We start from the raw sequence: 12,891 nt of genomic DNA, 5'->3' as shown, positions 1-12,891 counted from the left end.
AGCTGTAACAAGGACAATCAGATAAAAATTTGTGCGGGAAAAACAGGAAGCAGGGTGAGAGGAGGAACTTCTGCTGTGTTTTGTCAGAAAAAAAAAAAAAAAAGCAGACATTGTACGGTGAAACTAAACTATCAAGGAAGATTTCAATGCTGTGGCTATTACACACCAGTTTGAGTTTCCTAGCTGAAACTGCTGAAGAGAAGGATCATAAGATGGCAAACATGAGCAGAGCTGAGTTTCTTCCCTCCTTGTGCACTGACCTGGGTATATCCGGGTTTTGAGAAGTTTAGCAACTCTGCCCAAATGTTTGTGGCTTTTGCACTCAAGTGACACTACAGCTCTCCCCTAAAACGGCCTCTGATTAACCTCTGAGTCAGCTTAGAAATCTTCTGAAGAGCTCTGACAACATCAGAGACAATATGATGGTGATTTTCTTGCTCCTGGGAATTAGGCAGCATGTCACAGAGACAATAATATTTGCGCTATGTGGGAGCAGTATAGGGAAATTCTGAATCGTCATTTTTAATTCAATACTGCGACACCTTTGTGTTGGAAAGAATTTCCAAAAAGGCCAAAGAAGCCACAGGATCCAGATGCGGACCTCAAGTCTCATTTCTAACCACATGAAAAATGTGTATTCAATTCCATCATCCTTTGTCATGAGATAAACTGGGAGAAAATACACAGAAATATCAATATAAACAAGGCTTCACTTGTAAGTGATGCCAGTTAAAGGATTATCCCTTTCGGAGAATCAAAGGTAATTTTATTGTGTCCAGATCTTCTACTATGCAGTATAGTATACAAGTATAAGCAGAGAAGACTTGAGCAAAGTCATAAGGGATGGTGAGACTGACCACCCAAGACTGGCTAGAACCCAATCCAAGAAAAAGTAGAGAAGAAACAAGCCACAGAAATAGAGAAGAAAAAAGCCAAAGAAATAACCATAACTTTGAATGGTTATTATTTCAGATAGGTCTGGGATGCAAAGTTGACACTCCTAAAATGACCAAGAACTTAAATACAAGCCCATGTTTGAAACTGAGTCTTGTAAGACAATTTGTGTCACTACATATGATGGCCAGTTTTAGCCTCAAAACTGTACTGAAAAACCAAAGAAGAAATAGGCAATCGGGAAAATATGTATTTAGAGAACAAAAATGTTGGTGAGCATAAATCTGCAAAGGCTTACTGAATTCAGCTGGCACTGGGCAAGGAATCTGTAGGTCCCATGTTATTACCAGAATAGATGCTTCATTAGCCTAATACCTATACCAACATTAGGTGCACTACGTGGCCAAATAGGGCTCTACTTTACAAACAAACACGGGGGGTTTGATCTACTCATGTTCAGTGTTTGTGAAAGGATAGCTTTCTCTCTTCTTGACCTGAGCAAGAGTTTTGGTCTCAGGTCAAAAGAAGAAACTGTGCTAATATCTCTGTGTAAACAAGCAGGTACCCTAATGATGCTGATCCTCATTAAAAAATAGGAGTAAAGAGAAAAAAACCAAAACAAAACAAAAAACCCAGACAAACAAAAAGGACCCCCCAGAAGTTCAGATTTTGTGAAAGAGCTGAAAGACCTTTACATTTCCTCAGAATGATCATGATCTTATTTTGAGATCAACAGTTAAAATATTTACTCAACATTACATCAACATTCATAATGTTTTAAACAATTTTTATGCATGGCCAAATAGTATGCAGACATTTGCAAAACAATTTTTCAACATTGCCTCTGAGGTGTGTTTTAATGAAAATGTGAAATTTCAAAAAAATTGTTTTAGTGTAAGCTTTCTGGTGCAGTCAATAAGAAACTTAGCTGAGCAAAAATAGTACATTTGAATTCAAATGAGCTGTAAATACACAGTATCTATCAGGAGTCTGTAAAAGCTATTTAATAAAATAAGCAATATTCTATTGCAATCTGTTAAAAATTAGCTGTTTGAGGGAAGATAAGGCATCTGGAGCCTGTTATATGAGCTGTATAACAAGGAGGGCTTACTTTGGCTGATGGTGTCAATGGAGTTATCAGAAACACAAGCATTTATCTAAGTAATTGCATACAAGAAAACATTAAGAGCTTGGCACATGTTAAAAATGATTCCCAATTAAAGTGTTATTTAATAAACAGGCCCATTTTATTGCTCATGGACTAAAAAAAAAAAATTAATAAGTGACTGCTAAACAAGTAATTATAAGGGTAATAAAGCTCTCCATTCTGATTAGGGAAAATATTCATTTCATGACCATCCAGTGATCCATTTTCTACCACAGCTGTCAAAAGAGGCAGTCTGCAACCATTTAGAGATGTACTATTGTTGCTGTGCTTATGTAATACGGCTATTACATTTTATACCAGTAAACATGCTCTCAAGCTGGTTCTTAAGCTAATTATAGATCAGCTTGCTTATACATTAACTGCTCGAGTCTTCCTTAGCTCACAAGTAAACTGATGCAATTTTGCTACTGGGGTTGTGGGGCACAGGGTGGATTTATAGCTTTCTGCCTCTTGTCAGCATCACTCAAACCAGACAGAACTCTGAGTCAGGTTGTGGTGAAAGTGCCCTGCACCTGCTCTCTGACTCCAGTCAATAAAGTCTTGGTAGAAGAGTCCAAACCTATGAGATGCTGATCACCCATGCCTCTCACTGCCAGTTGTGAGCCACAATCCCTGCAGGCACCCCTGCAATATGCTCCAACAGTCTGAGATAGGAAAAATTGGTGGGGGGGAAATAATAAAAAAAATTCAGAATGGGTTTAACGCCTAGTAAACAAACAGATTTTCACTGTAAGCAGAGATCAGGGAGCTTGCCTGACACTAGTTTAAGAGTAGCTTCCCTTCAATTTTTGCTGTTCAGGACAACCTACACATATAACTGTCAGCACATTTTTCTTTTTCAGCTCTTTCAGGTGAAGGAGAAGTGGATACAACGGGAAACTCCCATCTAGACTTGGACTTGTTCAGTTATCTGTGTGCATTGATGGAAAATAGGTAGGACATGAAAATAGATTTCATAACAGAAATGGTCCATAGGAATATACTGTCAATTATTCTCTGTGATTCCCTTTCTTTTTCCAATACTTTCATTATTCTTTGTGATATAACACGAGAGCATAACTCTTCAGCTCCATTAACACTCAACATTGATACTGTATTACTAAAGAGGAATTGTCACTGTCCTTCCCCAAGACAGTGTCACAGGGACAAGATATGTTGTAGTTGGAGGCTATTTTTCAGTGTCATTAGTAAGGCATATATTTACTTTACCTAGTCTACTCAGAGACTGTCTGCATTTTTCTTGCCTTAGAAGATGTGGTTCATTTGAAACAAGGTTGCAGGATTAGTCTGCTTGCACTTGAAGGAATCTCAGAGCAATGTTTGAGTCCAAATGGCAGATGTTAAAGCTCTCTCCACAGTTAGCCTGTATGGTAAAGGAGTCTCCAAAGGCCCCTCGCCAGCACCAGAGTTCAGCTGGTAGCAGCTCATCAGGAGGGTCACCACAGAGAGGAAGATGGTACTGTGGTTCTTGGTATGATAAACAGCAAAGGGAACAATTGTGCTTGGGGAGGCAGAAGACCAGCTGGCATTCTTCCTAGACATTCACATCTTTGTATGGCATCAGCCAGCGGATTAAGAGATAAAGTCTGAAAATTCATTATCTCACTCATCAGAAACAGTGTTTTTTAAAAAGTCACTCACATGGCTTCATTTCATCTGAGAACCACGAGACTTATAAGGGATCCATACTTCTGGAAAAAGTTAAGTGAACACTAAGAGTAAGAGATGACTGTCAGGAAGACACTGTAGGATTTTCATTTAAAAACAAAGACTTAAAAGGACAGATGTGCAAACAAAATAATAATTCTGGAAATAAGCCTTTTGTTGCTGATGGTTTAATCCTGCAGTTCTCAGTTCTAAACCGTCTGGGCTAATAGAAACAGGAAGGGAGAAAGGAAGCAAAAAGGTAGGAGGTGAAGCCCTAAAATGTTAAGCCTTCTATTTTCATTTGATATACAAATGACAGCATGTATAAGTTTGGTTCAGAACTTGGATGCTATGAAAGGAAAGTTTGTTTTTCAGCTGAACTACCTTGGAGAACATTATTAGTCCTGCTGCCACACTTAAAAGGGAGATTGCAAGCATTAAAATTTCTGCTGCGAAGTACAAAAAAAGGGAAGAAATTCTTAACAATAAAATGCAGGAGAGGAATTCTCAGAATTAGCAACCTCTTAACCAATGTCCTGATTCCCAGTCTTAGTATTTAGGAAGTGACTCTAAGATGATATTCATATGAATGATTTTTTGTGTACTTACACAAAGGCCCTACCTGTGTTCCTCCACTGTGTGCACTCTCAGTTCTACCATTCTGAAAAAGTATCATGAAAATCATCAGCATAAGAAAGGAACATGGACATTTAACAGCAGGATACAAGGAAATGATAGAGCTTCCTACACTTTTAAAACTACATGTAATTTCAGGTGCATTTGAAAATCACTGTCCCTTAAAAGCAATTTAAGAAGAGACAACTTAAAAAAGAATTACCCAGATACACTAGTTTATCTGACATAAATGTAGACAATACAGCACCCTACATCATAACCTGTGGGATGGGTATCCAAATTCTTTCTCTTTGTTTTTGACTTTTTCTTTTTTCTTTCGAAGCAAGAATACTCCAGGTGAAAAATACAGTCCCAAACACTACTCCAGAGAGGATGAGCGCAGGTGTTCCATTTCTCACTCCGATGAGAGAACAGGACACAAATAATATTCTCCCTTTTACAAGAGGATTGTTTGTTCCTACTTTTTTCTCCATTGCAAACCTGGAAGACTGACCTGCTTTCTTTGAGAATTTTTAATTTAAGAATTTTAATTATTGTTTAGAACATACTGTATTTTGCCAGGTAAGACTATAATGAGAAATTTAGATCCTATTTCCAGGAGCATCTTGGAAACTAAAGCAATTATTTCTCTAAATAGACTCCAGTTCTCAATTGCATAGCAGCAGCTGCTCACTGTTCACTACAATAGGTGCCCTAGCCAAAGATCCATGCTTACACAGTTCAGAAGGGACAAGAAAGGTTCTTCTATTCAGGTCTCCCATGTTCCTATCATTGCACTCGGCTGGTGTACTTTTATGGGGAAAAGCGTAGGCAGCTACAGACCTTCTCCTCTGCCTCCTTATTGCCATAGTATTTCCCACCCACTAAAGCACTAGATGTTCCAGATGAGACAGAAAACTCCAATGGACAGAAAATTCTTGTTCTCCAGTCTCTATTCTTAGACCAGATTGTCCCAAGCTCACACTCACTTGCTGCTTTAGGAACCAACGGAGGATTCACCGTGAAAGCTGCCGTGGCTGCAAGAGCTGGACATACTCTTAAAGAGACATTTCTATCACCATATTCTCTTGACATTAATCTCCCTCTGCTAAAGCCCCATTGCCTCAAAGCTTGCAAATGTCATGTGCAGTATGATTACGAGAGGAATCCTGCAAACGTTACAATTGTAAGGCAGGAAAACTATTTATTTACAATTTTTATATTGAAGATGGTGCTTAATTAGAAAAAAAGCATTGCCATGTAGGACAGTTTAAAGAGCAGTTTGCTATTTTAAGGGATATGTAATGTGATATCATTGTATGATCATCTGTGGAACATAACTTTTTTTTCCTCTGGGATTCTGTTTGAAAACAGTCAAGATCGTAAGTCCTTCTCCACAGTCTCACAGAAGTGTTTATCAGATCTAGTCACCTTCTTCAATAAGAAACATAAGCGACAAGGTATGTCTTAATATGTACAAAACCAAAATAAAGTATGGACTTACCCTAGCAAGTGTATACTGCAGCTTCTCCCTGACAATTGCTTAAAAGAGGGAGAATTTGGGGGATTTAGTAGGATACTGTACATTAAATTATATTTAAATTCCAAATACTAGCAATTCAAGAACCATTGCTCTATATATTGCAGATAATATATAATTTTTCTCTGGCCGTGGGTACGTTAGTTTCTTGCTCAGCATAGTAATATCTGATATCCATATATTAATACTTTTAAACATTTTTACAGAAAGTGTGGTCTTCAGCAGCTCAGGGCCTACTATAAGATAGTTAAATAACCACCACAGCAGTTTTGTAGTGAATGCTACCAGGATTGATGCCTGAAAAGCAGGTAAATCTGGTAGCTGTGTTTGACCAGCGCTGTGACCACTGGCAGAATCAGACATCTGAGAAATTCAGGATCTTGTGCTTGTTATTTTAACCTGAAAACCAAAGTAAAAAAGCAGACTAGATGCTTTTTTTAGATACTTGAGGATTCTAGCATCCACACAGATCCCTACTCAGCATTGTTGGGACACCAGAAAGACTTCTCTTAAAATGAAGTCATAGAAGAAACAAGCATTACTCTGCAGAAAGTCTAGGTAACATTTTCATCTTTATTGTTCAAGAACTTGCAAAACAAGCCGTAATAACTACTAGTTCAGTCTAGACAAAAGAAGAAGCCCTGGTAGTAGGGCAAATGCATACCAGCAAAATACACATGTTCAACAATCCTAACTCAGTATATACATTGTGGAACAAATAATGAAAAGTTGGGGAAAAATGCCTGGACATAAGGCAGGAGTGGGAGTGAAAAAGAAAATCTAACCACTTCACAGCCTGTACTGGTGTAGTGGGTTTCTGTGGCTGGGTTTTGGTAGTGGGGGGAGCTACAGGGGTGGCTTCTGTTAGAAGCTGCTAGAAGCTTCCCCTGTCCTGTGGAGTCAATGCCAGCCAGTTCCAGGATGGGCTTCCTACTGCTGGCCAAGACCGAACCAATCAGGAGTAATAGTAACGCCTCTGTGATAACATATTTAAGAACAAAAGGTTGTGGTGCAGAAAGAATTCCAGCCAGGAAAGAGCGGAGTGAGAATATGGGAACAACAATGTAGACACCAAGGTCAGTGTAGTAGAGGGAGGAGGTGCTCCAGGCACCAGAACTGAGGCCCCTGCAGCCTGTGGTGCAGACCATGGTAGAGCAGCTGTGCCCCTGCAGCCCATGGAGGACCACTGGGGTGCAGAGACCCACCTGCAGCCCGTGGAGGAGCCCATGTTGGAGCAGGTGGATACATGAAGGAGGCTGTGACCGTGTGGGAGGCCCAAGATGGAGCAGGGTCCTGCTGGAGACCTGCAGCCCATGGAGAGGGAAGCCCATGCTGGAGCAGGTTTTTCCTGGGTAGGATTTGTGGCCCTTGTGGGGGACTTACATCTGTACAGCTCATTTGTGAAGGACTGCATCCCATGGAGGAGTGACCCACGGGACAGCAGTTTGGGAAGAACTGCTGCCCAAGGGATGGACTCACATCGGAGAGGTCCATCAAATACTGTCTCCCATGGGAGGGACCCCACGGAAGAAAGGGAAGGACTCCTGTCTTCGAGCAGCAGCAGAAACAACAACTGACCGTAACCCCCATTCCCCATCCCCCTGCACCGCTGGGGGAGGAGGAGAGAGAACATGGAAGGAGGGGTGGGGGAAGGTGTTTTAAAGACTGTTTTATTTCTCACTCTTTGGCTCTTATCCTGTTAGTAATAAATTTAAGTACTATCCCCACTTTGAGTCCATTTTGCCCATGAAGGTAATCAGTAAGTGACCTCTCCCAGCTGTTATCTCAACTCATGAATCCTTAGCTGGTTTTTTTTTTTCCTCTCCTCTGTCCAGGGAGGGGCAGAGGGAGAGTAAGAGAGCAGTTTTAGTGGGTACCTGGTATCTGGCCAGGGTCAACTCATTACAACTGGTGAACTGTCAAACCTGACAAGAAAACGCATCACTGAACTCAGACAACTTTCCTCAGTTAAAAAATGTTGACATTTTTTGTGGACCTGCACTGACCCAAATCTAGCGACTATTGAAAAGAAGTCACTGATTGTTACCAGTGATAAAGTTCCCGTTACCTCAAAGATGAGAAGTTGAGATGAGAGGATGAGATACTGAGCATCTGCTTTGTGACGGAAAAAAAAGATAGGGAAGGGATAGATTCAGGTAATAGTTTTGGAGGTCCTGCCATTGACCTCAGAAGTGATGATTCAGTCAGGTCACTGCCTATGAGAAAGTGTTGTAAAGAAGCCTGTCTGATGTGGATCCATACAGCTACAATCCACACATTTGAAACAAAAAGGCTAAGTTTGAGGGTGAGGCCATGTCAAGCCAAGCCAGCAGTGATGACAGACACTGAGCAGGGCATGCTTTCCCAGCAAAGAAACAGACGGCTGTGGAAAAGGAGAGTGGGTGTATTGTCTTGCGAAAATATCTCTCTGTCGCTTGCTGAGGGCCCAGGATAGACAGCACAACCACGCACCAGGTGGGAGAGGAGAGTCAGAGCAGTTCAGAGATGGTGACGTTTCCAAGACCTATGACTGCCAAATGGAGGGAGTTGCGTGCCATCCGGCAGAAGAGGAACCATGCTTGGATGGTACTTGGGTCTCCAGGGTGAAGAGGAACCTATCTCAGCAAGTTTAATCGCAGATGTCAGTTTGGCTTTATATTTCCATATGAAAATATGCCTGACATGAGCTAGGGAACATATATCTTGGTCTCACAGAAAGAACCTTTTTAGACTGCTCACAAAACACTGAGGGACACCCATATGATTACAGAAGACTTTACAGCTTGGCTGAATTTGCTGCTTAAAACCTACCGTGGGAAGAAATTGAAACAGAGTTGTTTCCTTGTAACACTGGAAAGGCATTGGCTGTCCCATGCCCCAGGACCATCAGGAGCACCCATTGGCTTCCAAAAAACAGTAGCTCAGTTCAAGTGCCTTAAAACCTGTTGCAGGTAACAGCTACTGCTCTTCAGTGTGTAACACAGCGATGGGAGGTGGGAGATGTATTCCACTGGTGAAGGAGGGAGTATATTGAAGAATTGATGTCAAGCCATGTAAAAAGAAGCTGTGAATTTCAAATTGTCCATGATTGCCAACAGGCATGCAACACATGTTCTGTAAAGTGCTTGGGTAACAGGAAAAGAAAGGACATTATGTTATCATCAGGAAATAGGAGATAATGAAATAGATGCCAAATAAAGAATGCAAGTTTCAGCCTAATAAAATAGTTCCTCTTTTCTCCCCCACTTTTCCTTTTTTCTTCTCTAATTCTGAAACATAGTGTTTTGTCCAATACATCAACTCCTTTTTCATGCATTGGGTTTGAAAGAAAAAATTACCCAATGAATATGCCAGTCATTTGTATTCTTCCGCAATATGAATTATATAGAAATTTTGCTTATTTGACATCCTAAAGCTGCTTGATTCAAGGAGTTGGGAGTGGGTACTGCCCAACCCAGTGGAGCCTGGCTCATAACTCACAAATATTCCTTGAGTTCTAAGATAAACCAGCAAAGAAAGGTTTTTCACCTGAGAAAACTTGTGTCCAATTCCTCATTTAGCTTTTCTTCTGTGACTAAAAGCATTTTCCTATTGTAAAATTAGATGAATAATGTTCTTTCCTCACAGAAGGAATCTCAACTGCCTGAGAAAAAGAATTTCTTTCTGAAAAGCACATGCCGAGTTACCTAGAAGCTGCTCTATTCTTTGTTCAGTGGTTGTGGTTAGACATCAGATTTAACATATCATCTACAGAGAGAATAAAATGAAGGTCCAATCCAAAAAAATATTGACACACCACTCACTTTTCCCCGAAGCAGATCATTTGTCCCTGAGTTTCCAATGCTGAGAGAGGCTCAGAGCAGGCTCTCCTTTGCCCCTGTTTATGAAGCACTCAGCCCTTCAAGATAGATCTCAGTGCAAGTAAGAAAGGTAGAAACTTTCAATTAAAAAACCCAAACCAACAACAAAACCCCAACCAACCAAACTAAAACCAACCCACCAAACTGTTAAAAAAATTCACTTGAAATTTGTGTCTTTCTTTATTACCAGATTTCAATTTGAAGGGAGGAAAGTTCTGGGAATTGAGGAATATTATCTGGTCAACTATATAGTTTATGACAGTAATGCCCACTACAAGTCACAGATTAATCCAGCCATGACAAAGCTTTCAACCATGGGAACTTTCCTATCGCATACAACTACTGGAATGCATGTCTCGAACGTCATTTCTGCCAAACCCATATGGAGATTGTCCCAGCACAACTCTGCCAGCTCACAAAGGGGAGCTGCAAGCATATTCACAATTTCCTCTAAACAGCGTCTTTCAGTCCCACCTTTCCCCTGCAGCTTCGTTCAGGCAGCTCAAGCTTCTCATTTAAAGCAAATGCCCCACTCCACCTCCACACAAGTATTAGCAACACTTATTTTTGCACCAGTTCTTTCCCTTGCACTCCCACTGAGAGGTTTGCTGGATGTGACGGCCAAAGCTGACCCATGTCTTCCCAGTCCCTCCTAGGTTCAGGATGCACCAGCTCGCTCCCACACGGCTCATTTCCTCCCCCATCTCGGTTTCAGCACCTCCCACTGACCTCGGCAGGAGAGTATGAAGTCTTGACTATATATAGTAAGGTGCTGAAACACTTCTCACATAATCTGTGTGGGCAGAAGGTGGGACCCTACTTGGAAGAGAGCACATTCAGACTTGCCTTAGAAGAAGTTGCTCTTCCTAAATATTAACAACTTCAATGTAAATACTTTGGCATATACCCTCATCTACTGGGTGACTCCTAAACTGGAGCCATTATGTATCTCTGAATAGTCCTTTAACTATGAGCACAATGCTTTAGTATCTCCATTAGGAAAAGGTGCCTATAATAAAAACTACAAATTTGAAGTTGTTTTTAAGTGCTTATCTTAAACATCACTTACTATAGGTATCATATAACTAATGCCAATTCTCACAGTATCACTCCACTACAGATTTTACTGGGAAAATTGTTTTCATCCTCAGGAACTAACAAAAAAATCCAAACTAATCAATCCATTAAAAAAACCCAAAAAAGCACAAAACCAAGCCATAAAGCAAAAGCTTTCTAATAACAGATTTCAAAATTTGAAATTTTTTCATGTGTTGTATTTTTTCCTTTCCAGCCATTTTCTCTCATCTACTCCGTGCTCCAAATATTTACCAGAAATTAACAATTTGCACATAGATATTTTCTTTCAACAACAGAAATACACTTTTTTGTTGTTTTTTTTAACTCTTTCCCCCAAAATTCTTTTGATAATTTTGTGAATCTTCTGGTTGCACTAGAAACAGCCTTGGTTGACAGAGACCACTCCTAAACTGCCTTCCTCATACACCACATACATTGCCAGAAAAAGGACTGTGGTGGTTGTTTGCAGCACCCTAACACATATGCATGGCAGTGTTGGGGTTAGTTTCTCACCCTTAACTACTGCAGCAATATTGGTAAATTTTGGCAGTGACAGCTTTCTCAGCTCAAAAGTGCTCCCACTGAAACAAACAGAGCTCTGCACTAACCTCTGAGCCTTTTCCCAATCGAAGAGTCCTCCTTTCTGCATTACCTATGGACCTTTAAGCCCCCTACTTCATACATACAGACTTATATGAAGCAACACTGAGGTATAAGGAGCCTTAAACTTGGATTATGACAGTACCCAGCTATTGGTCTCATGTAGCTTAAGACTACACCCTTGCCTCTGAATGCAACTCTTTTTCTTGAGGTGGAAAGCAAAAGCCTGACCTGCAGAGCAGAGATATTCAGGCACAGGCTTTTTCTGAAGCACAGATACAATGTGTGACTGAGTACACAGTCATCTCAGTGAGCTGTGGGAAAGACGAGCTAATACACAGGTTAGGAGGACATCCTTTAAAATCCAGCCCTTCAGGTGTTGACTTGCAGTAGCATTCAGGCTTCTCTAGGAACAAGTTCAAGCCATAAAATAGCACTTTGGGTCAAAAATAGACCTTTAAGGAAATTAAAAAGAAAAAAAGAAGAAAAAAACCAATCAGAAATCATGATCAGTTACCCTCTTATAAGCTGATCTTATCAGAGTTGAGTCACACCAACTATAAACTAATCTCCAGGAAACAAACCCCCCTATTACTCTTGCTCTGGAAATTCTTTGCAAGCAACACCTAATTTTTGCCTGTGTAAGTGTCACACAGAGACCATGTGAAACAGTGAAAGCAAAGCTCAACAATGAGGCATCAGCCAAAGTTACATTCTGAATTGCCACCACATTATTCTTCAAATAGATGCTCCTCCAGCAAGATAAAATTTAGTTGGGTTCTCCATCTAGCTGCATCCTTTAATACTGAATGTGAGGCACAAGTGGAACCACAAGAGCTCCACTTTCCAGTTTTCACCCCAGAGAATCTCCTTCTTCATGGGGATCCTCCACAGCTGGCGAGCCGGCAGCAGCTTTTCCTGCCTTTACAGCAGTTTTAGTGCCTCCTGCTCTGGATTGAATGCTACAAGGCATAGTGGGAAACTATGTCAGGGGTGTGGGGAAGAAGCATCTTCAGCAGGAAGCAGAGGCAGAAGCTTTTCAAAGAATGAGAGAATGAAAAGGCCAGGTAGCAGATCACCAGAGGAGAAAATACACTGTATCTTTAGGTCTTTAGATAATAAAAACAATGTGCAGAAGCCACGCAGCTGCAACTAACTGTTTTCAAAGAACAGACACAGAAAATAAATGAAATTAAAGAATCAGGCTTTAACTGATGTTCAGAGCAGTTCCTGGCAGCTAGTAGAATTAGAAACATTGCAAGAACCACAACAGACTCACTTATTTAATGAGACAATACTGAAAGGCTACATGATGGGCAAAGAATTAAATAAAAAAGTAGATTTGCCATAGAAAGAGAAGACCAGGGGCATGATGGAATAAGCTTCATTATAGCCATACACCTGAGGAATTAACTACAGGTCAGATTTCAAAATCGGTGCTTAATAAGTTTTCTCAAAATAAATTATGGAAAGAGGACATTGATGTACCT

The 12,891-nt window shown here is 40.6% G+C and overlaps 1 protein-coding gene across 11 annotated transcripts in view; it reads right to left on the bottom strand.

Moving 5' to 3' along the window:
• IKZF1 (IKAROS family zinc finger 1) overlaps positions 1–12,891 on the bottom strand; it is a 109,883-nt gene that overhangs the window by 86,487 nt on the left and 10,505 nt on the right. For 2 of the 11 annotated variants that reach the window (XM_051799013.1, XM_051799011.1), the window contains exon 3: positions 4,332–4,370. The exons of the other annotated variants lie outside the window; for them this stretch is intronic. The gene's annotated coding sequence lies outside the window, so the exon portion shown is untranslated. The remainder of the gene's footprint in view (positions 1–4,331; positions 4,371–12,891) is intronic. 11 annotated transcript variants of the gene reach the window in all.

This window comes from Manacus candei, unplaced genomic scaffold (genome assembly GCF_025592945.1).
Source record: "Manacus candei isolate 608988 ecotype Guabito, Panama unplaced genomic scaffold, ASM2559294v1 h1tg000049l, whole genome shotgun sequence".
Classification (NCBI taxonomy): domain Eukaryota; kingdom Metazoa; phylum Chordata; class Aves; order Passeriformes; family Pipridae; genus Manacus; species Manacus candei.
This window is presented reverse-complemented; position numbering and strand designations above follow the sequence as displayed.